General features: G+C 40.5%; 1 pseudogene; it reads right to left on the reverse strand.

Annotated features, from left to right (window-relative positions):
- Positions 1-15,335: 15,335 nt before the first annotated feature.
- On the reverse strand, positions 15,336-16,549 carry LOC147914750 (uncharacterized; annotated as a pseudogene).
- Positions 16,550-16,552: the final 3 nt, after the last annotated feature.

Below are 16,552 nucleotides of genomic sequence, written 5' to 3' on the forward strand. Positions count from 1 at the left end.
GACACAGTATAGTGGGGGTATGACAGAGTTACTCATAGATGTTGAATTACATGTGTTTTCTTGAATAAATCAAGCTTCTTTAAGTTGCTGTTCAGATGTTATATCAGAGTTCAGTGCATGAAATAGAAATGTTTAGATTTTTCAATTAGGAGGGAATTTAATATACGCAATTAGGCCCTTACAGACTCATTGGAAGGTCATGGGGCTGCCATCAGTCCGCTGGTTTCAAAGTCTAACCACCACTGCTGCTACGGCTATTGCTATCACAGCTGCCGCCACCACTCCTGCTCACATCCATGGAGCTGAGAACTAGACACGAGAGCACAGAGTCCAGCTACCACAAACACTTATGTTTGGGGGAACTTGCTTGCCAGCTTACACACCACGAATGTGGGCTTCCCCGCAACTCCGCTTTCTGTATCTATATGAGTATATATCACTGGCTGGAAACAAATCACATTTAAAACTTTAGCTCCAAGAGATTCTGAAAAATGTAGTTTTTAGACTTCTATCCCTTAATATACAGAGGGCATACGAAAGAAGGTGGGACCAGATTCCAAGTAAGATTAGCTAATATCTAGCCCAAATGTGTTCAAAATGTTGCAAGTCTTGGAAAAGGTTATAAGACAACCATTTTGTAAAAACTGCAACTTCTACATTACTTCATAAATATTTGTATTTCTGGCATCCTATAGTAGGGGAAGGCCTACGGTTCTTACCAGTTTGTTACCCTCTGCTTTTGTTCAACTGCTTAGCTTCCAAAGAATTCCTGCACCTTTATCATCTATAATGTCTTTCACTCCACACTCTCTTAGTGTACTTTATGTAAAAATGTTTTGGACAATCTACATCTAGGTGCCCTCCAAACTAGGCTATGTTATTAGTATAGTGCAACCTCTTTCTCCCAGCCTCTCCCCTGCACAAGCGAATCATTCATTGATCAGCTGCACAAAAGATCAAATACCAAAATGGCCATTGAGGGCAGAGAGTGTGGGGGGCATTTGAGGGAGGGAGGCTTGTAATCTGCCAGAGTCTAGCTCAAGAGTATAGATTGACCTCGCAGTTTCCAGGCTGGTCTCTCTTACTCCTCATTTAATTATAGGTTAATCTCAGGCCAGCACTGCCAACCCATGAAATGCGCTTGCCTCCCCTACAGTTACCCAACCCCCTCTCCCCATTTCATGTGCAGGGTAGAAGCTGAGTAACTTATAAGTAGAGCAATGGTAGTACTGAGTTCACTTCAAAAAGAAACCATCTTCTGCTATTTCCTTGTTTTGTTATTTTTGTATCTTCAGCCTTTTAGGAAATTAAAGAAAGAACACCAAGAAATAAACCAAAAGCCATGACTGCCGAGGGAAATAAAGCTAAAAAATTAGTTCTGTTGTAAAAACACCTTACAGTTCTCCTCCCAGTAGACTTGACAAATGAGGAGAGTCACACAGGTGCATCTGGAAACACACGTCATGGCTAAGACTCCTTGACTAATCAAAGTATTTTTCACATTTAAAACACAGCCATCCAAATAACGGTGTTTTTCTTTGTGAATTCTGTAAGACTACTTGAATATTTGTGAATCCTATAAGACTATGCATTATGGGAAATTAAGATCTGTGATTTGAGAACAAGAACTGGCCATGACTTGGTTTAGTTGTCTGCCTCCTGAACTGAGCAGGAGCTCTTGAAGACAGCTATGATGTGGGCGATGGCCAGGACACTGTAGTGGATAAGAGAGGGCTGAGAGAGGCCCCTTGACTATTGTTTGGAAGGACTAGCAGAAATTAGCCGCCTGGAACAGAGTCAGCCCTTTCCAGGCACAAGGCAAAGTACGCTCAAGGGCAAGAGCTGCTACGGAAAAGCATGACGCGCTTGGGGACATTCAGGTGGTTTAGTAGGACCAGACCGTTGGGGTGTGCAGGGGAGTGGAGACAGAGGAAGGCAGGGCTCACAACACACAGATCCAGGTGACTAAGATGTAGTTTTAGCTTTCTCCCGCAAGCAACAGGGAGGAACTTGATCAGATGGACAGTTTGGAAAAAGCACTCTGTCAGCTGGGTATAGGGTGTACAAGAGAGAGGGGAAAAGATCAGAGACAGGGGGATCATTTAGGAGGTTATCACCGTAAATCTAGGCAAGAACTAATGATGATCTAAATTAGTGTGAAGTCATTAAGTATATCAAGGAAGGGACAAAGGTATTTGAGAGGTAATTAAGCAAGAGAATCTATTGTAATTCTGCCAACCTGGTAGAGTGTGGCGGTAAAGATGGTAAGCATTAGAGACAGACTGCCAAATTCTGCAGGCTCTGCCGCTGTGGCATGACTTTGGGCAGGCTGCTTAACTTCTTTGTGCCTCAGTTTCCTCATCTGTGAAATGGGAGTAATAACAACACACGGATTATTGTGGGGATTTAATGAAACAATACTTAAAGAGCACATAACTTTCTGCTTTTTTCACTGCCTTACCAGGACTGGAGACCCTCTGACCCAAGAGAATTAGGGAGGGATGTATCCATGTTCTTGCCCAAAGAACAGTCTGGATGGAAGTGACTTCAGAACTTCAATCTCTGTCTAAGGTTCACAGGCTTGATATTACCATCATGGAAAAGCTAGGAATTTTGCCAACTCTTTTTGAAACAGAAAATACGTTATTACACTTTGAACATTACCTCAAATTAAAAGACAGACAATCAAAGGTTGTTCCTGTTTTTAAACAGCATTTAAGCAGAAGAAAAGGGGATGCTCAAAATATGAAAGACAGTTTGGAGAAAGACATCTGACAGGCCCATATACCCATGACATTTCTGGAATAGGCTATCACACCCAAATGGTTCCTTATTCTCAAGAACTTCAGCACAACAAATTGGTTTCAGAGATTAGAATCCTACATCACGGCTAAAAAATAACAGGAAAGACGGATGGGTTTTAGAAGTTGCTTTGGTCTATCTTGCTTGAAACCGATGATGCTCATAAGATATAGAAAGCCATTAGGGAGAAAACGTGAGCTCTCTGTTACCTTCTTTGCTCTTCTCCTCACTCCCTTTTGCTTCACCAGTCTTTAAATTTCTCCCCATCCTTCAAAACCCTGGGCAAATCCCTCCTTCCCTACTAAGACTTCCCTGTCTCAAACTCATGCTAATTTCACTTTCCTGTAATTTATCTTCCTTCTTTTATAAGTACGTCTTCTCATATCAATCGGTATCAGATATTTTTCTAAAGAAAACAATAAGTAGATACACAACACAAATGGGCTGCGCTTTAACATTAGTTAATATATTTTTAAAATATTTTTCAGGACTGTAAGGCACGTTGATTTCCGCCCAGGTAGAATATTCAACCTGCAGCATCTGAAGGGCCAGTGTGAATTAGCTGAGAGGACATCTTTGGTTGTGTCATTTTTCAGTTTCAAGCACCCACATAGCAACAAAGCTTCTGCTCTCCCACTCCTCAAAGGTGGGCTTCTTGAGTCTAAAGGGAAGGCCAAAGTAGGAACAAATAATTCTGTGTGTGGTTTGGAGATAATCGCTCAGTCTAGAAGGAAGGCACAGGGAGTGTGGAGACCTTGCATTTGATGCTGCTGGTCTGTTCAACCACCTTCAACTGTGCTCACACTTAAACTGGGAAGAATGTTAATCATTCCTTGGATCAGTTACTTAAAACTAATGAAAAAAATCACTGTTTGAAAACTAGACAGTTATTTGGCATTTAACAGCTAGAGGAGATGAGTTTTGTTGTGGGTTTATAAAAGTCACTGCCCTACATAGAAGTCAAGTGTTTCATCTTCTTTCACTGCAACAAAAATACTGCTTTTAAAAAAATGAATAACCAAATGATGGATATCTTGTTTTCCTTTCTTATCCATTCTTTTAGAGACGACTAATAGACTTAGGTAATAGAAGTGCTAGTTGGTAAAAAACTTGTTTATTTTTTCATTTCCCTGGTGGCTATTACATATTTTCTTTACCTTTCTCATAAGATCTAAATGAGTCAAAGGGTAAAGAAGTACATTTTCATTGTCCAATTTCCTCAAGTTCTGATTATATTCTTTCCCTCTTATCTTTGTTTCAACTCCACAAAGAGAAATGACAATAGGAATAATAAACTGCTTTAATGCCCACATCGCTGCGAACTGGTTTACCAGCATACCACAGATTAAATATCAGAAGTATTCTAAAGATCTATACTGAGTGGTATCCCTCTCTGTGTGGTTGAGAGAGAGGGAAAGGAGAGGTTTTGACTTCTAAAGAAGTGAAATGATCTTGAATTCCACATCAATTCATAATATTTGTTGAATCAAATGAAACTTCTGATTTTCAACAATTTTGACCTACAAAAATGGCATCGCATCTGGTTCAACCTAGTATACATGGCTGCAAGTAACAAAAAAGACAACAAACAGCGGCTTCGATATATAAAATTTGTCTCATGTAACAAAAAATCCAAAGTAGCCCTGGGATGAGATAGCTGTTCAATGATGCTCTCAGAGACCAAGGATCTTTCTATATTTCTGCCCTACCATCCTTAGAAGGTTGATTTTTGTCCTCATGCTTGTCATCTCATGGTCACACATATCTGCTGTGGCCCCAGGCACCATGCCTGCATCCCAGGCAGAAGAGCAGAGAAAGGCAAAAGGCTATGCTCATCAAGTTTATTTGTGTTAATCAGGAAGACAAAAGTTTTCCCTGGATCCCCATTCAAAAACTTCTATTTACATCTCATTGGCTAAAACCTGTCACACGGTCACACCCAGACAAAGGAGAATGAGATTACTAAAACAGATTTAGACCAATCATCATGCTCCCTGGCCTCAAAGTAGGGGCCTCCTCTCTCTGAGAGGAAGAGATCTCAGCCACCGCCTGAGCAAACTGAGGTTCCAATGGTGAGAAAAGTAGAGAGGGGGTGGATATAGGGAGGACAACAAATGGTATCTAGCACAGTTTCCTTCTGGTTATTAATCCAGACATCTTCAGGTTTTTAACAAACGCTGACAAGATTTTCCTTTTCTGGATGTAAATGTGTAAAAGACTATGATATATAATCTTCCACAGTGATTGCTTAGCATTGTACCTAATTAGCAGCTCAAAAAACTATGCAGTAAATAGGAATCAGTCTGGCAAGGTTTATGTGATCACAATATTAAAATTCATTCCTGAAGTCTCAGCCTTCATACTTTGGTCTATATGTGGCACAGCGACTTGTTTACAGCTTTTAACTGTGAGATTTAAACAAAAAAATGATTAAGAGGAACCCTGACTTAAGGTAAAATCAGTGGCCCGGCACCTTGGTCTAACAGAGAGAAAGAAGATGATATAAGACAACAGATGTTATAATATAATTGTTTTCTGAATAAAAAGCCTAATGCTGGTCATTTTGAGAAAGCCAGGAAAAAAGAAGTAAACTCTTCTGTGGTGATGATGTATCCTTTAAAAAGTCTGATGTGGCATTTACCTACCTTGGTACTTAAAAATCATGTTACTCAAATGATTGGTAACCTTGCTTCTGCAATAATGGCAGGTAGGCCGCCATGTAACCTCGAGTAATACACTAGTCTGAGTTAACTACTGTGTATGCTTCGCTGTCCCACTGATTTGCTTATGGCAACAAGGAGAATGCATGGCTGCTCTGCACTTGGCTGGCCTTTGTTGAGAAGCATGGACAGCACAGGCTTTCACAACATGGTTATAAGATACTTTTCATCACATTTATAAGCACAAGACCCAGAGAATCTGGCACACTTCCGTTCTATCCAGATAAGACCCTTTACTGGCAACCTGACTTGGGAAAATTTACTTAATGACTCAGTTTCTTCCTTTGTAAAACGATACTTTGTTAGGTTGTTGTTAGGATTAAATGAGACAAAGTAAGTAAAGTGCTTAGCACACATTAAGAATTTAATAAGTGGAAGTGTCTGATTCATAGTTTCCTGTGTCTGATTCAAAGACATTTCTTCTAAAATGATTCTATTTATAACTGTCCCTTTAATAATAAAAAATATAATATGTGTTTTATTTTAATAACTGCTGTTTCCAAGGGCCAACATGCAATAACTAATTCTTATACTTCTTTCCAATACTATCTTATGTGTTTGGAGAATATGATTTTGCTTTCTGTCCTTTTATCTTCAACAGCGAAATCACTCATTCTCTCATAACTCACCTTTGAAAAAGCCTGTAGCAATTAAAGGAATCTCTTCTATCACTTTGAGACGGTTCTAAAACAAGGCATCTGAAAGCATTTCTATAATTAAAAGATAAAAACCATTAACATTATCTCTCAATCTTTATTTACTACTCATTAGGAATAAGGCAATATACAAGATAATGTGGTTATAATTCTACAAAAGATCAATCAAAATGGTGGACGTGCCACCACTCACATTGACTCCTATAGGTTTTATCCTTTATAGATACAGAATCACATTTAACTTTAACTTCAATCAACCAGAAAGCTCAAATATGCATTTTTTTAATACTCAAAGTACATACCTATAGAACCCTAAAGTATCATCTGAATAACAAGAGTGAAACAAATGCTAATTTAAGTTTAAGGCCAAGTTTATTTCACAGCATTCTGGTTTTTGGTATATTGCCAATGTGAATATGGTTTGTGTATCATGATACAATAAGTTAATAAATACATTCAATTATTCTGAAAGCTTCATTTCTTAATTATATTGGCTAAATAAGAATTTACACATGATCTCCTGTAAATTTTTGGATGACTCAACATTTGCCATTGCCTATTTTATATAACAGTATTATCCCTCCATTGTACCAAAGGAAGAATCTCACTGGACCTTTCCATATGTCATTTAAAGCATCTTCTACCTCAACAAAGAATAGAAAATGTCGCAACATAAGCCACTAGATGGCACACTAATAGCAGTGATGCTGATGCATCAGGCAGGCAAAATAACATTTTGGAAATCTATAGAGTTAAAACAGCAGATTATATGGGTATAGGTACTTTATGTTATTGGATGAATGCAAAAGTCAACAAGTTGACTGTGACAATAAATTTCTATACAATCAATTTCCTTTTCCCATTGACTTCACTTATAAAATCAAAAATGTTTTTCTCCAGATAATGAAAGTTAATGTGGGAGATATAATAAATTATCACATAGGAAAGTAACAAATCTTGTATATTGACATATTTCAAGGAAAATTCTATTTTAACATTCTAATAAAGGTATTGAAATGTCAAAACTTGTATAGTTAAGATTAATTTCATGTTTGACACAACATCATACAAGTCTAGAGAAATAAATGACATTTTAACTACACCAAAGACTAAAAGTCTGGGTGACTAAAAGTCACCCAGACAACCAAACACAGCAGAGGCAGCAATTAATCAGAACAGCAAATGAACAAATCCAGCAGCAGAATCTGCAAGTCCATGGAAGTAATTGAAGCAATGGGAAAGCACATTGATTGAAATGGATAATTGGAAGGGATGTGAAAATTCTGTGAAAAGAATCCTTAGTGATGCAATGATTCATTTTTTTAATTATGAAGGTATGCCTGAATTAAAACCAGGTTCATTTCATAATGAAATCAGCATTTTTCTGAAGCTACAGTATTTGATTTAAACATGGTTGTTTATCAATTAACACTTCTTCAAGGTCTAATTTACAGCTGTCTCTTAAATCAAAATAAAATTCACGGGCCGGCCCCATGGTGTAGCGGTTAAGTGCACGCGCTCCGCTGCTGGCGGCCCGGGGTTCGGATCCCAGGCGTGCACCGAGGCACCGCTTGTCAGGCCGTGCTGTGGCACCGTCCCACATAAAGTTGAGGAAGATCAGCACGGATGTTAGCTCAGGGCCAGCCTTTCTCGGAAAACAGAGTAGGATCGGCATGGCTGTTAGCTCAGGGCTGATCTTCCTCACAAAAAAATAATAAAAATAAAAATAATAAAATCAAATTCATAATGATGGGGTCATAGTGCCCACACTTTCTGGCTCTCGGCCCTTGCCTAGCTAGTCTCATCTGCCAGGAAGCTCCAATTCATGTTCTAGCCAGGCAGGCCTGCTCCCTGGTCTGCGTGCTGCTGCGTCTCCTCTCAGCCCTCGTGCTTTGCTATGGCAAATATGGCAAGCTCCCTTGCTATAGTCTAGGGCTGTTGCTGAGAAGCCCTGACATGTCTGTGCCCACATTTCCTGGCCCCAGCTTCCCTTACATCCAGGTAGGACTATGTAACTAGTTCTTGCTGGTGGGATATGAGCAGAAATGATGTGTCACTTCTTGGCCAAGATGATTAAGAAGTGGGAGTTCTTTCTATGTGCTTTCTCTCTCCTCATCTGCCAAGTGGATATTAACAAAACAGGATGACGTTGGAAGCCATAAGTGGAAGGTGCTGGAGACTCCATCAGCTTAGGGCTCTGAATGATGGTGTGAAGCAGAACCTTCCTCCACTCCTACACCCTGCCTTCCACTCCTGTCACCCAACCAGGAACAATAACAACTGTTTTGGATTTTATACAAGTGAGAAATAAGTTTCTATTATGCTAAGTCATTAAGTTTCTTTTCTTTTCTTTTTTCTTGTTACATCAAATTAGCCTTACCTTAACTAATTTATTTGCAAAAGCTATTTTCTTACCTGGAATGCTTCTTCCATTATAGGGGGAGACAGGGACTGTTTATTTGAGCACCTATTATGTGCTAGGGACATCATAATGGTAACGTCTTCATAGTGATTGATACATGGTATCATTTTTTAATCTTCCCAACCCTAAGAGTTAGTCATTATTATGTTATTGGAACAGACTTGATGCATGCTGTTGGGTAGTTCTGCTTAAGTATAGACTGTTTCTGACTTGTGAACATTTTACATTAGAAGGCCCAGCTGGGGACGTAATTCACTACTGGATATGAGTTTGAGTGAGCCAAAGATTGATGGGGAAAATATGACAGAGGGCCACATGGCATTCTAAAATATTTGTCATGGCATTCTAAAATAGACATAGGCTTTGGGATACATAAGAGAATACAGAAAGATGAAATTGATAGGGTAGGCTCCAGATCAAGAATGATATTTAATGCTAAGAAATTGGACTTTGGTCTATTCTAGGTATCTATGACCCTGGAATTCTTTGTCCAAATAGCCCCATCTTCCAAGCAATGGCACTTGGGGGCGGATGTAGAAGGAGTCTGGCCGTGCAGGCTGGGATATCCATGTACCTGTGCCTGAGGCCCCTAATAGTACTGGACGGAACCAGTGTAGGAGGAGAAGGGGGGTGGCTCCTTAAAATTTTTTTGTGGACATCAAGAAATGTGAGAATTTAAAATTTGAATCTGACCTCCCAACCTTGGGTCCTTCTGAGAAACTTAGACAGATGATACCAGAGGTGGTGGGGACGAGCAGGGGCACTTCGTGGCCAGAGTTTGTTGTGCTAGCTGGGCGAGGTGGGGTGAGGAGAAACGCAAGCCATGTGGGACATGGCTTCTATTTGCCCCTTGCCTCCGAGTCCCAATTTGCATTTCACAATCCAGTTAGTGTACCATCGCGGGAGGAAGAACTTGGGACTCGGAAATCATACGTGTGTAGGTTACAACCTGATTCTGCCTATAGTGTTTGTGTGGCAGCTGAATGAGGTCAGGATGGATTGGGATTGTTTGGTCAGGCAGATAAAAAGGAAGGACATTCAGGCAGCAGGTGAAGAATCACAAACATGTTTGCAGAAGGCTTAAGAATTCGGGAGTTTTTAGGGAACGGGAAGACTAAGGGTGTGGTTGGAGGACAATGTGATTGGGGAGAAGAGCAGAGGGTGAGTCTGCAAGGACCCCACACAAGGGCCCTGAAGGCCACTCAAAGGAGCTGAGACTTCCTACTGCAGCAACACAGAGCTTTGGGGGTTGCGAAGCAGAGCAGAGTATCTGGTTTTGCTCTGGATGGAAACAGAGAGAAAGTAGAGGCTGGGAGATCAGAAAGCTGTTTTTAAAATACTGACAAGGGATGCTGGGCTGAACCAAGACACCAGGCATAGGAGTGCAGAGGAGAGAATGGAGAGTGTTTGTGAGGGCTGAATTGCTCACAAGAACTACAGCTATTAATATAACCCCAAGCATATTGAAACATAGATACATGCTTTTGGCTTTTAAGATTTTGGGCATGAAACATTTTGGCTTTTACATGGGGCCACACCAAATGAAATTTTCAAAGATGGTTGTAAAATTTTACTCTCTTCTCTCTTTTCAGGACTACATTATAGACCTTTTTTACCTCTGTATCTTTTTAAAATTTTGCATTTCACTCCTGTGTGTGCGTGTGTGCATGTGTATATGTGCATGTGTGTGTGCATGCTTTTTACCACTATACAAAACTGATTTTTCCATAAATATGATTCCGAAAGTAGAAACTTCAGGCTGAGTGAAGACCAGAAGAAGTTGTATTTGGAAGCAACAGGGATTTTGGTGTCCCCGAAGTCACTCAGCCTTTGTGCATGCCAGTGCTGCCAACATGGACACCTCTCCATTTCACTGTCCCACAAAGCCATTAATTTCCCATGCACGACACCAATATATGGAAATGAGACTCCAAAGGGGTAGAACATTCAAATTTAAATCGAGGGAGCTGATACTTTGGGGCTTCATTTTTTGGTAAAGATCATCCAAATTAAACATTAATTTGAGTCTGTATACAACAGCTTTCAGCTATCTTCAAGAAAAGGTAACTATACTTAGAAAATTTTGACAGGCAATTACATTCACGTTAACCTTTTGTTGGGACATGGACGGGAGGGAGATATCTGAATTATTAGCATTCATCTCCACAACTGGAAAATTCCATCACTTCCAACAAGTTTTCAGCCTGTCTCCTTTGGGCCCAATGACTGTGAAATGCCAATTAGAAAACTGCAAACAATGGGCTCACAAGGCCTGGAAGAATTCCAAATCATTTAGCGGGCTTATCAAGCCTTCTTCTGGACAATGACAGAAATGTGGGCAATGCAGCAGCTACTGTAAGAGTGTTATTGTTCAGCACTGGGACGCCTCCATGCAATGTGTTTTCATTCACTGTAAAGCTCATAGAATCAGGGCATCTCGAGTCAGAAGAGGGATTATAAGGTCATTTAAATCTGCCATTTGTTTTTTGTTTTACCCTTGTATAGATAGAAATATTTAGATCAACAAGTACTTTTTAACATTTACCCTGTGCAAAGAGCTGGAGTAAGATGACACAAAGAGAATAAACTCCCACATACTGAGGCAGGAAAGCAATACAGCTGCTGGCCTGGATACGAAGGAAGGGACCATTGCAGATAGGGGAGTACTGGAGAGAACAGAAAGCTTCCAGGTGAAGAGACAACTTCTGAGTGCAGCTGAAGCAGCAGAGGTGATTCTAACGCAGACAACGTTAGCAAAGCAGCACTAAGAAAGTGCGCCCCTGATCACCACCCCTGTTAAGCAGTTCCACACGCTGTTGAGCACTGGACCAGTTCATAGCAAAGTCGTGTTTGAAAGACTTCGCCCTCTTAAAGAACACTGTGGAAGCAAAGTTTATCTGTGGCTGTTATATCCTTAAGTTTGGAGATTTAATCGACTTTCTATTTTAACATGGGTCTAATTTATTTGCTCTTTCATTTTCCATAAAATTCAGTTGATTTAAAAGTTCATTTCTCACACTATGTATCAAAATAAGAACTTGAACAATTAGTTCTTATCTGTCTTAGTGATTTGTACCCTGTTTTAACTCTACTTAATGGGAGTGAATGATTATACTTTCAGGATAGAGTTGTTCCAGCTTAAGTGATGACTGACTATATACATTTATGAGATAAAATTATCTTGATTAATACAAAAAAAAAGCAGAGTGGTCAGCAAAACTTTTTCAGAACAGGTAGGAGGTGAAGTAGGAAGTGTTGTTTAGATCGGATCTGGATAGTTGTTCTCGAAGAGCATGTGAGGCGGAGGGAATGAGATGCAAAAATGTGTGGAGGTGGGAAGAACAAAGCCAGTCAGCAGGACATCAGTGTGCCAGCTGGACCTGATAGAGCGTTCACATAAAGAGGGGTAGGAGCCAAGGCAAGGTAGGCATTTGCAACCACGAATTGATGAGTTTTTGGACTACGTTCTGAGAAAGGCATTGTTAGGCAATTTTGTTGCCTAACAAAAAAACACTCTAATCATAGAGTGTACTTACACAAACCTAGATGGTATAGCCTACTACACACCAAGGCTATGTGGTACTAATCTTATGGGACCACCATAGTGTATTCCGTCCGTCATTGACTGAAACATCGTTATGCGGTGCATGACTGTATTCGGAAAGCAATGATGAATACCAAAGCTTGTAGAGCAGGGCTTGAACAGTAAACCCACCCAGCAATCAAGGAATTCACTCATGGAAAACTAGAAGAAACAAATTTACTCAAGAAAAAAGATCGAGAAGAGAAATTATGGGTCTGATACTTCTGTTAAAGAAATCTATAACGATGACTTCAGTTTATGCTTAATGAGCTGGGCTTCTTATAAACTCATTTCTAGGAAACATGCCCTGTTGCTTGCCACTTAGCCCTTTATCACTGCTGCCTATCAGAAATAAGAAGAAATAGCAAGTCTGGGGAATGTTTGTCAAAACTCTGAGGACACATCCTTTCAGGATAGTGCTAAAAAAGAGTGTAGGCTAGAAGGTGGGTTGTATCAGTCTGCTTGGGCTGCCATAACAAAATACCGTAGACAGGATGGCTTAAACAACAGAAATTTATTTCTTCCCGTTCTGGAGGCTGGGAAGTCCAAGATCAAGGTGCTAGCCAATTCAGTTTCTCGTGAGGTCTCTTTCTAGCATGTAGGCTGCCTTCTTGATGGGTCCTCACACAGAGAGTGAGAGAGTAAGTGTGTATGAGAGAGAAAGAGAGAGAGAGAAACCTCTCTTCCTCTTCTTATAAGGCCACAGTCCTATTAGATTAGAGTCTCATTATTATGACTTCATTTAACCTTATTTACCTCCTAAAGACTCTCTCTCCAGATATACTGGTCACTTTGGGGGTTAGGGCTTCAACATATAGAGTGTGTGTGTGTGTGTGTGTGTGTGTGTGCATGCGTGTGTGTGTGTGTGTGTGTGAGGGAACACAATTCAGTCCATAGCAGAGAGTTAGGTGCAACCACTGAATCGATTGAATATTGGAAATTTTTCATTTACCCAGGATTTGAGAAACTACGTGGAAGTTGCAAAATCATTATTGTGGCAGGTAAGAAGGTAATATTTTCTACTGCATTCTCTCATTATTTTGTAGAACTTTCCCATAATCCTAAAACTGATAAAGACTATTCATTTTATATAATAAAGTTATCCAAATCATGACACATGATTAATGAGTTATTTTCAGATAACTGTATTATAACTATATTGAATAAAGTGGGCTGCCCGATCCACCTTCTGTTAATAATAGTTTTCATTTAATTGATCACTAGGCATATGCTGGGGTTTTACGTATGTTATCTCATTAATCTTCACAATAACACTCTGGTGTAAAGATCTCCATTCTACCAATGAGAAAATTGAAGCTTGGAGAATTTAGGTTCTCCATATTACCTTCTTACCTGCCACAATAATGATTTTGCAACTTCCACGTAGTTTCTCGAATCCTGAGTAAATGAAAACACAGAGTCAAATGTCACACTCAGGCTTGAATGATTCCTAAGCCCGGAAATTCCCCTGTACCATCTTGCCATTCTTGATATTATATTGTCTTTCACTGCACTGATGATATAACAGATGAAAACGACATTTTCAAAAATCAAGATCTTGAAAGGACAGGAGATAACAACCATCAGAGTTACCCAGAGTTGTTTCTTTTTTTTTAAACCCCATATAGCTCTCATCATAAAACACAAACGTGCGTAAAAACCAGGTACACAGAATCAGAATCTCTAAGGATGGGGCTTAGGGGTCTGTATTTTATAAAGTTACCTTGGTGATTCTAGTGATTGGCTAGACTTGGGATTGTAGTGGGTTGAATGGTGGCCTCCCAAATGATATGCCCATGTCCTAATCTCCAGAAACTGTGAACACGACCTTATTCGGAAAGAGTCTTTGCAAATGTAATTAAGTTAAGGATCTCTAGGTGAGATCATCCTGGATCATCTAGGAGGCCCTTAAAGCCAATGACAAGTGTCTTTATAAGAGGCACAGAGAAGAAGAGAAGGCTATATGAAGATGGAGGCAGAGATTAAAGTTACATAGCTACAAGTCAAGGAATGCCTGGGCCACCAGGTGCTGGAAGAGGCCCTGGAGACTTGCCAACACTTTGATTTCTGACTTCTGGCCTCTAGAACTATAAGAGAATACATTTCTGTTGTTTAAGCCACCAAGTTTGCGTTAATTTGTTACAGCATCCTCAGGAAACTAATACGCCTACTCATTTATGAGACATAAAGTAACAAAACTTATTAAGGCAGGATTGAATGTGGGAGTGAGACAAAATAATTGGAAAAAATATAGGACATCCTTTTGCCACTCAGGAATGCTCACAGTTTAATAAGCTATTTGATTTTGGTCTTCCACCATTCAAAGCTCCATCTATACATCTTTAACCACTTCAAAAGTGTTGAGCAGACTCTTATAAACTGTATTTACGTTAGCTGGGAAAGGCCATTCAAGTCTGTGTAGTGAAGCCCATTGTGCATGTATGCTTTGGGAGTCCTCGAGCCTTAAGAAATTATAATTCAATGCCTTCCTAGGCAGCTAGTATTGATGTTAGTATAAAACAGGAAACAGACAATAACTACCCAGAGAATATACATCCACTAAGAGGGTGGGAGATGAAGGGGAGGGGAAACAGTGAGAGGTACCTCTTTTACTTTGTGCCTCTGGAGATGTAAATGCCATTTCCTTCTATTCTTCAGCAAGTAGAGCTCCCAGTGATGAAGGCTTTCCCACTCCTTTGGGAGACGATGCAAGACAGACAGGAACACTTCTCCAGCAGCAAAGTTGCCATGGTAACACCTTGTACATAACCTGCCATCTCCTATTTTAAGTTCATATATCTTCTGGTGAACCCAAGAAGATGAAAGAAATACAGAATAACTGGAAGCATCTCTAAACTTTTGAAGTGGATGTTTTAGAGATCAACCATGATCCACAAAATACATCTTAGCGTCTCTGTTAGAAAGATAAATGGATGAAATGGATCATGTTATATGACATTTCTTATTTCCTAAAAAATGTATCTCCTTTTGCTATCTTAAATAGGCTATCCTATAGACCATCTATATATATATATATATATGAGAATCCTTTAGAACATCTGATCTGACAAATAAGTATATACTTATAGGGCAATGAGGAGGATATTTGAAATCAGGACTAAACCAGAAAACTGGACATACAATAGTTACATCTACCTTGCACGCTGGATGAGCCTATAGGCGATGTACTTGCGAAACAGGTATCCCAGCCGAACTGTGTCCATATAAAGTGTTTCAACTATGAGATTCCTGGCTGTTGTGTGTAGCTCTGAATGGAGTCCAGAAGCTTTTGTGGCCTGACTTAAGAGTATCAAGTTCTTCCTCTGAGCCTCCAGGTCAACAAAATACCTCTGCTCTTTGAGTTCTTGGGGAGAGGAAGGGGGCACCCTCATCTTGGGTTACTTGGTACCTGAAACTGAAGGCAGCATCTAGGGCTTGTCTATAGGAGGAAATCTGGATTTCTGGTCCCATTCAGGTGAGATCTGTGGTGTTTTGGGTAGCTGAGTAGTAAGAGAAGGTAGTGATGTTACAGGCTTCATGAAGGTGGGAAGGGCCCCCTCATCAATGTAAGAGGTTTGTGATATTGGTGTCCTATAATTGGTGAGATAGAACTAAAATGTTCTAAATTGTTCCATGGAAAAGAATCATGGAGCATCTGGATTTCTTCAGAAGTGTGAGAGACCTCTGATATTTGGAACTTCTCAGCGGTGAAAGGGGCTTGAGTTATCTTGACATTTGGAGCACTGGGAAGGGCCAATGCTGATGTAGATTCCAGAGAAGAAATAATTGCCAATCTTTTCTTACTTTTCTTAGAGGCAGAAGAGGACAGATCTTTCTGGGGCTTTCTAGGGGTTGAGGGGACCATAGTGTTGGGGGATGCCCAGGGGTAGGAGGGATGCATAGTGGGGAAGCTCACCGAGGAAGGGTCCATGGTGCCAGAAGCTTCCCAAGGGTAGAAGGGGCTTGTAGATAGGGAGAGTGCTCATGGGTGGCAGCGGGCTGGAATGCCTGGGGCTGCTCAGAAGTGAGAGGAGGTCCCAATTCCTGAACTTGCTCAGGGATGAGGGTGACTCCCAAACCCTGGGATTTCTCAGGGGTGCAGGTGCCCACCAATGTCTTGAACTGCTCAGAGGTAAGAGGGATGCCCTCTGTCTGTGTCTGCTGAGGTGTGCCAGTGATCCCCAGTGCCTGGGCCTGCTGAGGGGTGGAGTGACATTGTCTCTCAGGTGGAAGATCATACCGAGGGGATCTCTCTCTCCCCTGAGCAGGCCCAGGCACAAGGCATCCCTCTTACCTCTGAGCAGTTTAAGGCATTGGTGGGCACTCTCACCCCTGAGAAATCCCAGGATTTAGGAGTCACCCTCATCCC

Source organism: Ceratotherium simum, chromosome 17 (genome assembly GCF_057802395.1).
Source record: "Ceratotherium simum simum isolate JZ-2026a chromosome 17, ASM5780239v1, whole genome shotgun sequence".
NCBI classification, from domain to species: Eukaryota; Metazoa; Chordata; class Mammalia; order Perissodactyla; family Rhinocerotidae; genus Ceratotherium; species Ceratotherium simum.